General features: G+C 42.4%; 1 protein-coding gene across 2 annotated transcripts in view; it reads right to left on the bottom strand.

The window, feature by feature from the left end:
• The window catches only part of LOC124794057 (serine/threonine-protein kinase par-1), a 381725-nt gene that overhangs the window by 285096 nt on the left and 82588 nt on the right, over positions 1 to 14041 (bottom strand). For both annotated transcript variants that reach the window (XM_047258068.1, XM_047258069.1), the window contains exon 2: positions 2372 to 2493. The gene's annotated coding sequence lies outside the window, so the exon portion shown is untranslated. The remainder of the gene's footprint in view (positions 1 to 2371; positions 2494 to 14041) is intronic.

The raw sequence follows: 14041 nt of genomic DNA, 5'->3' as shown, positions 1-14041 counted from the left end.
GCCCGGTGACATGGCCCACTGTCATCCACAAAAATTCCACGGCTGTTTGGGAACATGACGTCGATGAATGGATACCCCATTTCCAGTCACTGATAGGTTCAGCTGGACCAGAGGACCCAATCCTTTCGATTTAAACGCCACCAGCTTGCACAGTGCCTTGGTGACAGCCTGGGCCCATGGTTTCGTGGGGTCTACGCCACACTCGAACAATATCATCAGCTCTAACCAATTGAAATGGGGTTCAAATGGCTCTGAGCACTATGCGACTTAACTTCCGAGGTGATCAGTCGCCTAGAACTTAAAATTAATTAAACCTAACTAACCTAAGGACATCACACACATCCATGCCCGAGGCAGGATTCGAACCTGCGACCGTAGCGGTCGCTCTGTTCCAGACTGTAGCGCCTAGAACCGCACGGCCACTCCAGCCGGCAATTGAAATTGGGACTCGTCTGACAAGGCCACGGTTTTCCAGTCGTCTAGGGTCTAACCGATATGTTAACGAGCTCAGGAGAGACGCTGCAGGCGATGTCGTGCTGTTAGCAAAGGCATTCGCGTCGGTCGTCTGCTGCCATAGATCATTAGCGCCAGATTTCGCCGCACTGTCCAAACGGATACGTTCGTTGTGAGTCTTACATTGATTTCTGCGGTTATTTCACGCAGTTCTGATCTGTTAGCACTGATAACTCAACGGAAACGCCGCTGATCTCTGTCGTTGCGTGAAGGCCATCGGTCACTGCGGTCTCCGTGGTGAGAGATGATGCCTGAAATGTGGTAGCACTCTCGGCAAACTCTTGATACTGTGGATCACGGAATATTGAATTTCCTAACGATGTCCGAAGTGGAAAGTCCCATGCCTTTAGTTCCAACTACCATTCCGCGTTCAATGTCTATTAATTCCCGTCCTGCGGCCATACTCATGTTGGAAACATTTCAACATGAATCACCTGAGTACAAATGATAGCTTCGCCAATGCAATGTCCATACTATCGCAATCTGTATATGTGCATACCGCTTTTTCATGACAGGGTATATTCGAAGAAATCCGTTGTTGTTGTTGGTTGATTTGGGGGAGGAGACCAAACAGCGAGGCCATCGGTCCCGTCAGATTAGGAAAGGATCGGGAAGGAAGTCGGCCGTGCCCTTTCAAAGAAACCATCCCGATATTTTCCTAAAGCGATTTAGGGAAATAACGGAGAAGCTAAATCTGAATGGCCGGAAGCCGGTTTGAACCAAAGTCCTACCGAATGCGAGGCCAGTGTGCTAACAACTGCGCCCCCACGCTCGGTAAGAAATCCGTCTTACTACCTTATGCTGCTTTTAGTGAATAATGTGAAATTGACGATTAGTAAGGGTAGTAAATACTTGTGTAGTTACGTGATGTTGCGAACATACGACTGTACATAATCTTTTGATGTAAATTTTCTTGACCAATACAACTGTTAACTTGGATATGATGTTTTGTGTACAAACCTATCCTAGCAAGATATTTTTATTTTAATGTAATTATTCGTCGACTTGAAAATGGTATTCCCTAGCGAAACTAATGGTCGCCGCCGCACGTAAGTTGAAAACATGTGCATGTACACACACTTATACGTATATATTCACTCACGTACGCATGCACGCGCACCAGGTGCTGGATTATGTAAACTCGTTGTTAGGCGGTCCGCAGTAGCTCGTGTCTTATTCACTAACAGCAAGTTATGGTGCTAACATTAATTTCTTCAAACAAGGAAAGAATATTTTATTTCTGCTTTTGCCCAAAGAGAACAAAGTCAAATTATACATCCATATCACGGATGCATTGAAGTTACACGAACGAAGACTGATCAATACCCTGTACTCAACAGGCGTACGTCCTATGTGTCATCTGTCCACTTGGCCGCAGTGTACCTACATTATGTTTTCTTATCTTACCTGTAGTTTTTGTCGCTGTGTTTTATGCCCTGCGCTCATCACATGCAATTTTTCATTTTTCTTTTGCGTAAAGGTTACTAGCACTGTATCTGTCGAAAACAGAACTTGAGCTGTGGACACCTTTCCTTCATGCTTTCTCGTAACATCAGAACGATGTTTTAGTTATATTCAGTTGATTCAATTTTGTCGTTTGTTTACCATTCATGTCTGTACAGCCATGGAGGATTTTACGTGCCAAAACAGGAAATTGTATTCAATTCGAACGTTACTTGTAGACCTCCCAATTTAACAGATTAATCGGATGTAATTCGCACTAATTAAAAAGAAAAAACTGACAATGACGGGCCATACATCGACTGATACGAGTATGATGCACGATACTGTTCAGTCCCATTTACAGACCGCCCCCTCCGCTCCAAAGAAAGAAAAGGATTATCTATCGACGACTTACCGAGATATCAAACGTGGTCCGCTAGACCTCGTGCAAGCAGCCGAGGTGATGGTCGAACACTAAAGCAGCGAACGAGTGCCGGCGCGGCGGTAATGATTGAGTGTTACATTCGCTGCGAACACCTGTAACAAAGACAACATTCGATTTTTTTCCAACTAAGTATGTCAAATCCAGAAAATAAAACGTAAGACAGAACTGTGATTTATCAAGAAGATCACAATTCGCAAGTTCTGTGAAGTCCCACAATTCGCAAGTTCTGTGAAGTCCCTAATAGTAAAAAACCTGCACTCTTCGTCACAGAGATTAATTCTAGGCATGAATGAAGTCACGTAAATGCGCGTTGGTCAAAATTAATCTTCCCTCTCAACTTTTTTCTGCCTAAATTTGACGTTTTCTAGAGCAAACAGTAACGAGCCATTTTGTAAAGAAAGACTACCAAAGATAATTATAGTTTTCACAGTATGGCTTCCTTTTCTATAAAATCATGAAAATAATGGTACTTTAATTTAAGTTGTTGTTTACATATAATTCAGTGGTTTTACCATGCATCAGTTTTTTAAATTTCCAAAGACGCATTTGGCTGACGACTTCTAGGGTATCCACTCAGGAGAGAAGTGTACTTGGTACAATATTTCCGCGTCTTTCATCAGCACCGATCATGGAAGATTGTCGAAAACGGATGCAGAAGTAATAAGCTAAAATCAAGAGACTGTGACGAGTAAAAGAGAGTTCTTCACGTGTACCGCATACTGTCAGCGAAGTGAATGTCATCTGCGACTCTAACTAAATTCCTGCCTTTCGCGAGCTGTGCGCTTCCAGTCACGCTGTCCAATCACGTCTCAAGGACCAAAAACAAACCTTCACCTTGTTACGAGCTGCTCCCCATGTCCACCTAAAATAAAGAAGATATTAGGGCTTACTACGTCCACCCCGTTTTACTCGTTTTGAGAAAACCACCCCAGAGGTTCATATAGCGTAATCGACTCAAAATTTATGCAATCGATGGATAACTGAAAACAGAGTTTATCTTTATTTCAAATACATGGTCGGCAAACGCATATTTTCGAATAAGACAAAAAAATAAACTTTTACGATTGCCGCATAGCTATAAGTATGAAAAAATACCCGCAAAATGCATTTAGGAATCGAAAACAAGCGATCCGCTCGCTGCTAGTTGACTCAGGCGCTAAGGCCAGCGCTGTTTTCGATGAAAAAGAGTTCATCTTATAAGTAAACAAACGGCAGTCGTGAAATTTTCTTTTCTCGATTACTCGAAAAATAGGCGCACGTATATGACATGAAAATGCTCGGTCTTCTATCATTTATCGACTGCGTGTATGTGGAGTCTGTGCGTCATGAAGTTTAGGGGTCGTTTTCTCACAGAACGGAGAGTCCTTAACTTTTAGTGTTACACAAGCGCCCTGCCAAACATGAGGCAAATAGTTTGGCCGTGTCTGAGGCCTTCCCCTTGTTAACAACAGCCCTACTTCTACGGATAAGCCGGCCTACCCGCTCTGTACGTTCACTCAGTGGCGCCAGGTTTCACAGCAGCGTTAAGATCCTCACTGTAGAGTTTGGAAGGAAAGGGAATACTCGCTTGATAAGTGTATGTTGTCAGTCACTTCATCAGGCGTGATCAGATCGCCTGATTGATGAAGCAATGTCCATGGAAAACAGGAAATCAGGTTCGAGAGGCGATCCGCCCATAGTTTCGTCCCATAAAACTGAGATCTGCTACATTCGTTGTTGCTGTTCGGGAAGTGTAAAAGAGTAACATATAACAATAATCACTTTTTAACAAGATCCAGTGTTAAAAGGGATTCTTCTCACAGAGAACTACAAGAAAAATGTTTAACACAAAACTGAAAGGACCAAAATATTTTTTTCGTGATAAACTGTACAAGCAGAAAAAGAACAATTACCGAATTTTTGATCGCCTCGAATTCCATTACAGTGCAGTAATCCGTCTCTGTGCTGAAATTTATTCTTAACATACATACTGTACACGCAGAAAGGCTCTAGACAGTATATTATAGTTTACTGACGAAAAACGTGATTTTTATAGTGGCTCTCTCAGCGTCGAATTTTCGACAAATTAATCCATACCACTCACAGTTTTATTGATCTCCCCATTCGAATTCACATCTAAGTTACTAAAGACACTTTTAATGATGCTCTATATTTCTGATGTAGTAGGGATAGTAGTCGCAATGCTAATTTCACGCTCAAATTCTTCGTCGCCGTCTACATCGATCCCATCATACGATCTCTGAACGATGTCCAAAATGTTACCGACTGACATAATCGGTGCTGCACATACATCATCATCGACTGCATCAAATTCATGCAATGAGACACTAAGCCAGTTTTATTATACAGACACTTCCCCAAACATTCCACTTAATGTCGGTTCAGTTTCAATATTCACCGATTCTTGAGGCGTCAAAGAATCGGGTACGTTGGAGGCATCCGCAAGGTGAAAACAATTTTCAATCGTAGCGGGTATATCTGTTCGTCCACGAAGCGAAATCTCTTCATGTTAAATGATTTTTGGTTCGTATCGCAAGAAAAAAATTAGATAGGTTCCATACAGACTTAATTATGTATACAGACAGTTCATCCATCCCGGAAATCGAGTATCTCGATGATTTTTGCCTGTTATCGACACTGATACTGGCAAGATATCGGATAACAAATGACAAAAAAATAAGTTTTCGTCGATATAATTGCAAATTAACACTTTTCGTATGTTTCTTTTACATGTACTGTTAAATCTTGCTTTTTGCCAAATTTCATGATTCTAAGTTAAAAAAATGGTTCAAATGGCCCTGAGCACTATGGGACTTAACATCTATGGTCATCAGTCCCCTAGAACTTAGAACTACTTAAACCTAACTAACCTAAGGACATCACACAACACCCAGTCATCACGCATGATTCTAGGTCAACGGGAAGTACCCTATTGGTTTTGATGTAAGAGTTTGCGAGTTTCAAAATATGTGACAAAACACACCGCTAAAGGACTATAGACCTTAACACATGACTTTAATGCCACTTGATACGTCCATCCGTTCCTGAGAAAAAGGGATCTTAATAGGCGTATGAACGGACATTCGGATAACAAATGACAAAAAAAAAATTTTCGTGTCATATAATTACAAATTCACAATTTTCGGTCTTTTCCTTTACTTGTACAGTGACAACTTGATTCTTGCTAAATGTAATGATTCTATGTCGACAGGAAGTACCCTATAGGTTTTCTATGAATGAGATGGTTATAAAATATGACATTAATTGACTCAAAAGCTTCAATTTTGTACACATCCAAGGGTCCATAGACAAAAATTTCAAGTTGATACCGGTTTCTGCGGAAAAGGGTCTGTGATTCTATAAGGGTCCTGTTTTTAACGATTGAGGTACCGTAAAAAAAATAAAAAAATAAAAAAATAAAAAAATAAAAAATAAAAATAAAAAAAAATTACAATCACTTAACATTGTGTCGCGACTGCAAGATTATTTCGTGTTAACCAATATGTCGACTTAAGATTTTTCACAGTGTATCGACAAATCCATGGGCTACCAAGTATACATTACATACAATGTACGCAAAACTTCGTAGGAAGTGGCAGCTTCCTGGCGAAAATGCTGAATAATCTAGATAACCATGGCAGCATCGCAGTTCTATTCAGTAAGAAGAGCCCTGAATACTTTATCACAACTTTCATCCTTAATTTAGCCAGTTTTAATGAGTGCCACTTTTAGCGTCACGCTGCAACTAATCACTCAGGATACACGTGTTAGTAGCTCGCGAGTAGTAACAGCCGCGCTGTGACATTTCGGCTCGCAGCCTCCGCAAATTTCAGCAATGGACGCCCACTTTTAAGAAGAAAACCGGTTAAGCTGCTACGTACATTTAGCTACGCAACAACACCTCACATCTTGGCTTCTCTTATCCCTTGCACAGTGGCAGAAATGTGCTCACTAACTAGAAAAGAACATCCAAACAATAGTTTTGTCAGAAAATACCTTATTAAGATTTTGCACAAACGTAGGTGATGAGAGCTGAGAATTATCATTTGAGAAATCCTTCTGCAGCAGACAACAATTTGTGAAGAAAAAAAATATTAAAAAATCCAGATCAATGACAGAAGACAGAAAGACAGGCGTTGTACGAAGGTCATCGGATAAAAAAAAAAAAACACGCGAGCAACCATCAGAGTAACTTTTAAAGAAGCAGGCGACATGGAAAGACATTAAATATGGAATAAACCAAAGGAAGGGAACAACGACGAATGTGACTTCAGGAGTATTACACGAAATTGACCTCTCTTTGGCAAGAATATAACTAATAGTTATCAAGGAAATTTGTCTCCTTGCTACAGGCTCATATGATTATTTGCTGTTGTACTAGGTGCGAGCAGAAGATCAGAATGACGATGCCACAGAGAATCGCCTGCAGTTTTTGAATGGCTTATTTGATCGCTGTAGAAGCTTTGCACAGTAATTATGTGACTTCAAGATGTAGGGCCACAAAAGAACCTATCGTATAAGTCGCTGTAGAATCTCAAGGACAGAAATAATAAAAAAGAGATGCATTCGGCAGAGCACATGTTTGTTCATTTTCTTCACGTACACCAAAAGAACTGGAGTTAGGGTACGGAAAAGGAAACACGTAACAATTATTTGAATTTTGCAAAAAAATTACATGCCAATAAAATTCCAGTGATTAGAAGAAATGTGTTACGAGTATGCTGTAAAAAATATATTGCTATTGTGGTCTTTAGTCGTAAGACTGGTTTGATGCCGCTCTCTAAGCTGGTCTGTCTTGTGCAACCGTCTTCATCTCTGAACAACTACTGTAACCTATATCATTTGAACTTGCTTGCTGTATTCATGCCTAGGTCTTCCTCTAAAATTTTAACCCCCTCCCCCACATCCCCCCCCCCCTCTCTAACAGAAAATGTATTATTCCTTAATGCCTCACTATGTGAGATTCTTCCTTTCAAAAATAAAAGAATCTATACTACTGAAATTCCTGTGAGTCTTTTATAACAAAAACCCAAAAGGATGAGGCTTTAGCCAGCGTCCAAGCATTTTTGTTAACGAGTGAAAATGTGATTTTCACACACCGAGTTCAAACGGGATCAGTCAGCCACCTAGACAATACCAAACGAATGGGAGCCATTAATGAATTGGCTGTGTTGAGATGCAATTGTTCAAGTTTGTTGCATACTGTAAACACGTGTCAATGCATTTACCTGTCTCGGTATTGGCCGGCAGTACGCGGTGTAGTCAAAGTTTTAATTATAATCTTGAATACATGAAGTTACACGGTAATTTCTCTGTTGGCTTCCAAGCACATGCGTCCAGTCCTGGTACACAATGAAATCTCCACGCCACAGTACCACTATAGGGGCCAAAATAAAACGCCTCAGTCCACTCCCACTTTCTTAATAGGCTACGAAGTTTCCTACCGACGTGCTACGGTACTGTGCCGTGGGTATTACAACGCACGTCGTGACAGCAGACATGTACGTGCAAACAAACAAAAATTTAATTACTTAACATTATTTTTTGGCAGTAATAATTAAAACATTATGACCAGTCCTCGATTCGCTAGCCTTTGGTGATCGATTATTTGGATGAATACGGTTCCAGTCGACGACAAGGCTAATATGATCATTTAAAGTTTACATATGGTTTCATCATGCCTCCCCCCCCCCTCCTTTCTCTCTTTAATTTCAATTACTTACATGTGATGTACCTGTTTCAACGTCCTGTAATATGACTCTCACCGTGGTGGTTCGTAAAGGCTGTTCCCCCGTCTGCGCTACGGCCCTGCTCTGCCCCGCTGATTGGACGCTACGTGAAACGCAGTAGCGCCTGTGTTGCGTAAGCCGGCGGGGCCTTCCTAGCGGCCCACGCGCGCAGCGTCACTCACGTCTGGCTGCCCACGGGGAACAATCGGAAGACGGCGGACACGGTCGGCTGAGGCTGGGCTACGCCCGTTCCAGGCGGAAACGCAGATAACGGCAGCGAGTCTGCTACGAACGCCAGCTACAGCAAAGCTACGGCGGCAGTGGCGTCGTCGTTCTCGCAACGGCTGTTCGCTTTTAATACCTAGAACCTCACTGGCGTGCCATTGCGTCCTCCCACAGCTAATACAGAGGCTTATCGACATTCGTTCTTCCCACGCGCCGTTCGCGAATAGAACAGGGATCAGTTAGCGGTGTAAGAAGTACCCTCCGTCACATAGCGTCAGCTGGCTTGCGGAATATCGACGTAGATGTAGAAAGATCAAGGAACAATTCCCCACCTTGCTATTTGGAATTAATGCTTCCGGAATTTTCCCAAATCGCTTGAGACAAATGCGGGAATGGTTCTTTCGAAAAAGACGCGGGCTGTTTTCTTCCGCACAATTCTTCTCTTTGAGTTTGTCCTCCGTCTATAATGACGTCCTTATCGACGGGATGTAAAACTATCTTCTTTCCTTCCTTCCTGCCAAGTCTTATATCTGAACAGTCTGTTAATTCACTTTCTTGCTACGTTACGGGTTTTATACATTGTCCGATATGTGAAGTAGCGTGCACCAAAAGATTCCTAGATAAGTGCCTCTCGAGGCAAACTGGGAAGTAAAGAACTATCTCGATATGCAGTGTTTGTCACGGGCAGGAAATGAACAGGATACGGTTGGTTGATGACATAGCAGTAGTCACCGAAAGTGAACAGTAATCTCACGTATACGCCTATAAGGGAGCAGACAAATAAAAACGAGACACATGGGGAAAAAAGTAAACTATTCGTCATTTCAGAAGTTACCACCTTAACTGTTAATACATTTATCGCATTGTCAGACAAGGCGGTCAATGTCTTCATGGAAAAATGTTTGTTGTTGTCTACCGAACTATGATTGTACCCAGGCGTGCACCTCTTCCTCCGAAACGTATCGACGGCAACGGCCACGAATGCCTTTCTTCAACGCTCAAAAATATGGAAACCGCATGGGGAGAGACTGGGGCTGTATGGAGGATGTGTGGTAAGGGCTTATTCGGCGAAACTTCTGCAGCACAGTCGAAACAACATTGGCAATATGTGGGCATGCAGTTCCGATCTCTCCCAGTGCGACTTTCATATTTTTGGAGAAAGACATTCGTGAACGTCGATTTGCTTCGGACAAAGAGGTGCACCGTGTGGTTACAATCATGGTTCCGTAGGCAACCGCAAACATTTTTCCATGATAGCACTGAATGTCTTGTCTCGCAGTGGGATAAACGTATTAACAATTATGGCGATCACTTCTGAAACAACTCTTCTTTCTATCTGTTTTGTTTTCAATGGCTGTCCCTTATACTTAACTATTCCGCAAGCCACTGTAAAGCGAGTGGCAGAGGGTGCTTGGTATGGACATTAACGAATTTGACTTATTTCATTCGCATATTGAACGAGGGACAGTGATTGTTTATGAGCCTCTGTACGCAGCGCATTTCTCTCGTCTTATTCCAATAATTCTTACCCGACATATACGAACGTGACAGTGGAATTGTCATACTGTCTCCCAGAAAATTTGTTCTCTAAATTTCCCCAGAACGGCTTCGGTGGAAAACTTCACCTTCCTGCGAAAGGTTTCTCGGGCATTTCTGGATTATACAGACCTATTACGCAAAATGCTGGAGAGCACTCCATAGATGGTCGCGCCAGCGACTTCCACTTAAATTCCTTTAGATCTTAATCTTCACTGCATTTTCCACTCAACACTTGTCACGAATTTAAATCTTCCTTTCGAACATCCCTACAACAGATTTCACATATTTGTACCATTTCATATCACGGATTAATATTACTCTAAAATATTTACAAGATGTGACGCCGGTACAGGAACATTTTTCCACACATATGAGTTGCAATTTGTCAACCTTCCTTTTCACTCGTTAATATTTACCCATATCAGCTGTCACTACCAATTGTTAACGCACCATATACTTGTCGAAATGCAGAAGATACTAATATGTAGCTGTGATGAATTTATTGCAGAGATTTAAAAGGACTTTTTTTCATTACATCTATTTGAATTATACTTGAAATAATACAAAACCTGAATAAAATTTGAAATGCAAATACAAGGAGCAGTCAACTGAAAATGAGAAAGACGGAGAATTACTATGTAATCTATTTAGTATTTCAAAAATAACCGCCATAACTGTTAACATGTTCATTCTACATTGAGACAAAATTGTCAGTGTCTTCATGAAAAAGTGTTTTCGGAAACACGATTGTACCCAGGCGTTCATTTCTTCGTCCGAAACAAAGCGACGACCGCGAACTTCTTTCTTCAGTATTCCAAAAGTATGCAAGTCGCATGCGGAGAGATCGGAACTGTTTGGAGGATGTGTATGAGGTTCCCAGCCAGACTTCCGCACCGAAGTCGAAACAACCGTGGCAACATGTGGTCGGGAATTATCCTGCAACATAATGATGCCGTCCGTCAACGTTACTAGGCGTTTGGACTTGATGGCACGCTTCAGTTTTTTCACAGTGTCTACGCACAGCTAGCTGTGTGTTAATTGTGGCACCCTATCGCAAAAAGTGAATCAGCAATGTGCCCTCGCAGTCAAAGGAAAAGGACATCATTACTTTACCAGAGCTGTCGTGTCTGTTGTTGCTACTAAACTGAGGGAGTTGCGCTGGGAAGCCCTCACACATCCTCCACACGTCCCCGATCTCTCCTCATGTGATTTCCAGATTTTTGGAGTCCCGAAGTAAGACATTCGTGACCGTCGATTTGCTTCAGAGGAAGAGGAAGAAGAAGAAGAAGAAGAAGAGGAAATGATGATGATGATGATGATGATGATGATGATGATGATGATGATGATGATGACTGGTTTGTGGGGCGCTCAACTGCGCGGTTATCATCGCCCGTACAAATTCCCAACCTTTGATCAGCCCAAACTCGCCACTTTCAGGAATGATGATGAAATGATGAGGACAGCACAAACACCCAGTCATCTCGAGGCAGGTGAAAATCCCTGACACCGCCGGGCTTCAGAGGAAGAGGTGCACACCTGAGTAAGATCATGATTCTGTAGGCAACATTTTTCCGTGAAGGCATTGACCGTCTTGTATTACTGTGGGATACATGCATTAACATTTATGGCGATTACTTTTGAAATAATAACAGTATACTTACTTTTTCCATCTTTCTCGTTTTGATTTTACTCCACCTTATATTACGGAAAATCATATCTGAGCCTCAATGACTTCGGTACAAAGAATTTTTTTAAGAGTACTTTAATTTTCCTTGAAGAGAGAAACGACAAGCAATCTACCAGTGAAAAGTACAGAGCTTCATTATGTGAAAAAGTGAGCAGTGACAGGAAAGAAAAGTAAAAAATTAATTTGAATTTAGCTTGTATATCCATTCTCCATTTAGAGATTAATGTAAGTAATGGCGAGGCCAACACCTCTCCTTCTCATAACAAGATGCAAAACAACAACGCAAATATTACGAAATACTTTAATCTGAATGTATACTGAAAACAGTTAAACACGAATTGTGTTCTTATTCTCTCTAACAATGTTAGAGCAACTTGGAATACTATTCTTCGGAAAGAAAGTCTCGTCCTAAGGGTGTAAGACTATTCCGTTTAAGCATCCAATAAAAATTACTGGGACGTAGAACTACATGATACGGGTCGTAGCACTTTCAAGTAATAATACAAAAATGGCAAATCTTAAATTGTAAATATAAGATTAAAAATATTCACATCTTAAACTTTTTTGTAAGAAAAGTCAGTATAAAAGCTGGTTTAAGCTGTACCAACAAACTGCATGTCTGTGCAAAAGATGAAGCATGGACCTGTGAGCTCAGTGGCACGGACCGACAGCGCGTGGTGGCAGACACCGTATTGTTAGATGTTTGCCGTGCAGCCGGACGGGTACACATTGAAAACTCGAAATTTGTTCGAAACTTTAAAGCTTACTGTATATGGATTATTGATATCTAATTTACAGTTCATTAAATAAAAATGGATTAAATTGGGTAAATCTTGAGCAATGATTTTGTATTTCCCAAAGGAATGACACCAAAACCAGCTCCATTAACTGTAGTCAATCTATATACACTCATCAAAAAGTTTTGCATCACCCCGGTTCCCAGAGCTCCTGAAGATAAACGTTGACTGTGGATACTGTATCACGGACACAGTCCGTTTGACTGTTGAGAGATGTCGCTAAACCCGCCCAAAGATGTAAACAACCATGCATGAGCAGCGCCTATTAGACGGAGGGGGTCTGACAACCGATCAGTTCCAGTCATTCCACCACTAAGGAGGTACACGGCTGGTGTTGTCTATAGTTCAACCATGCCTAGACGCTCAACACCGTGGTTCGATCGCGTCCGCATTGTTACTTTGCGCCAGGAAGGGCTCTCAACAATGGAAGTGTCCAGGCGTCTCGGTGTGAACCAATGCGATGTTGTTCGGACATGGAGGAGATACAAAGAGACAGGAACTGTCGATGACATGCCTCGCTCAGGCCACCCAAGGGCTACTACTGCAGTGGATGACCGCTACCTACGGATTATGGCTCGGAGGAACCATGACAGCAACGCCACTATGTTGAATAATGATTTTCGTGCAGCCACATGACGTCGTGTCACGACTCAAACTATGTGAAATAGGCTGCATGATGCGCAACTTCACTCCCGACGTCCATGGCGAGGTCCATCTTTGCAACCACGACACCACGCAGCGCGGTACAAATGGGCCCAACAACATTCCGAATGGACCACTCAGGATTGGCACCACGTTCTCTCCACCAATAAGTGTCGCATATGCCTTCAACCAGACAATCGTCGGAGACGTGTTTGGAGGCAACCCGGTCATGCTGAACGCCTCAGTCACTGTCCAACGAGTGCAGCATGGTGGAGGTTCCCTGCTGTTTTGGGGTGGCATTATGTGGGGCCGACGTAAGCCGCTGGTGGTCATGGAAGGCGCCATAACGGCTCTACGATACGTGAATGCCATCCTCCGACCGATGGTGCAACCATATCGACAGCGTATTGGCGAGGCATTCGTCTTCATGAACGGCAATTCGCGCCCCCATCGTGCATATCTTGTGAATGACTTCCTCCAGGTTAACGACATCGTTCGACTAGAGCGGCCAGCATGTTCTCCAAACATGAACCCTGTCGGCATTCCTGGGATAGATTGTAAAGGGCTGTTTATGGACGACGTGACCCACCAAACACTCTGAGGGATCTACGCCGAAACGCCGTTGAGGATTGGGACAATCTGGACCAACAGTGCCCTGATGAACCTGTGGATAATATGCCACGACGAAGGGTGAATAGCATGCCACGAGGAATACAGGCATGTATCAATGCAAGAGGACGTGCTACTGGGTATCAGAGGTACCGGTGTGTACAGCAATCTGGACCACCACCTCTGAAGGTCTCGCTGTATGGTGGTACAGCATGCAATGTGTGGTCTTCACGAAGAATTAAAAAGGGCGGAAATAATGTTTATGTTGATCTCTATTGCTATTTTCTGTACATGTTCCCGAACTCTCGGAACCGATATGATGCAAAACGTTTTTTTGATGTGTGTACAATTGTAATGTTACAATTTCGTTATTGAAGTACTCCGTACATCAGCCACAGTTCTTAACAGTTTA

The sequence above is a fragment of the Schistocerca piceifrons genome, chromosome 1 (genome assembly GCF_021461385.2).
Source record: "Schistocerca piceifrons isolate TAMUIC-IGC-003096 chromosome 1, iqSchPice1.1, whole genome shotgun sequence".
NCBI lineage: Eukaryota > Metazoa > Arthropoda > Insecta > Orthoptera > Acrididae > Schistocerca > Schistocerca piceifrons.
This window is presented reverse-complemented; position numbering and strand designations above follow the sequence as displayed.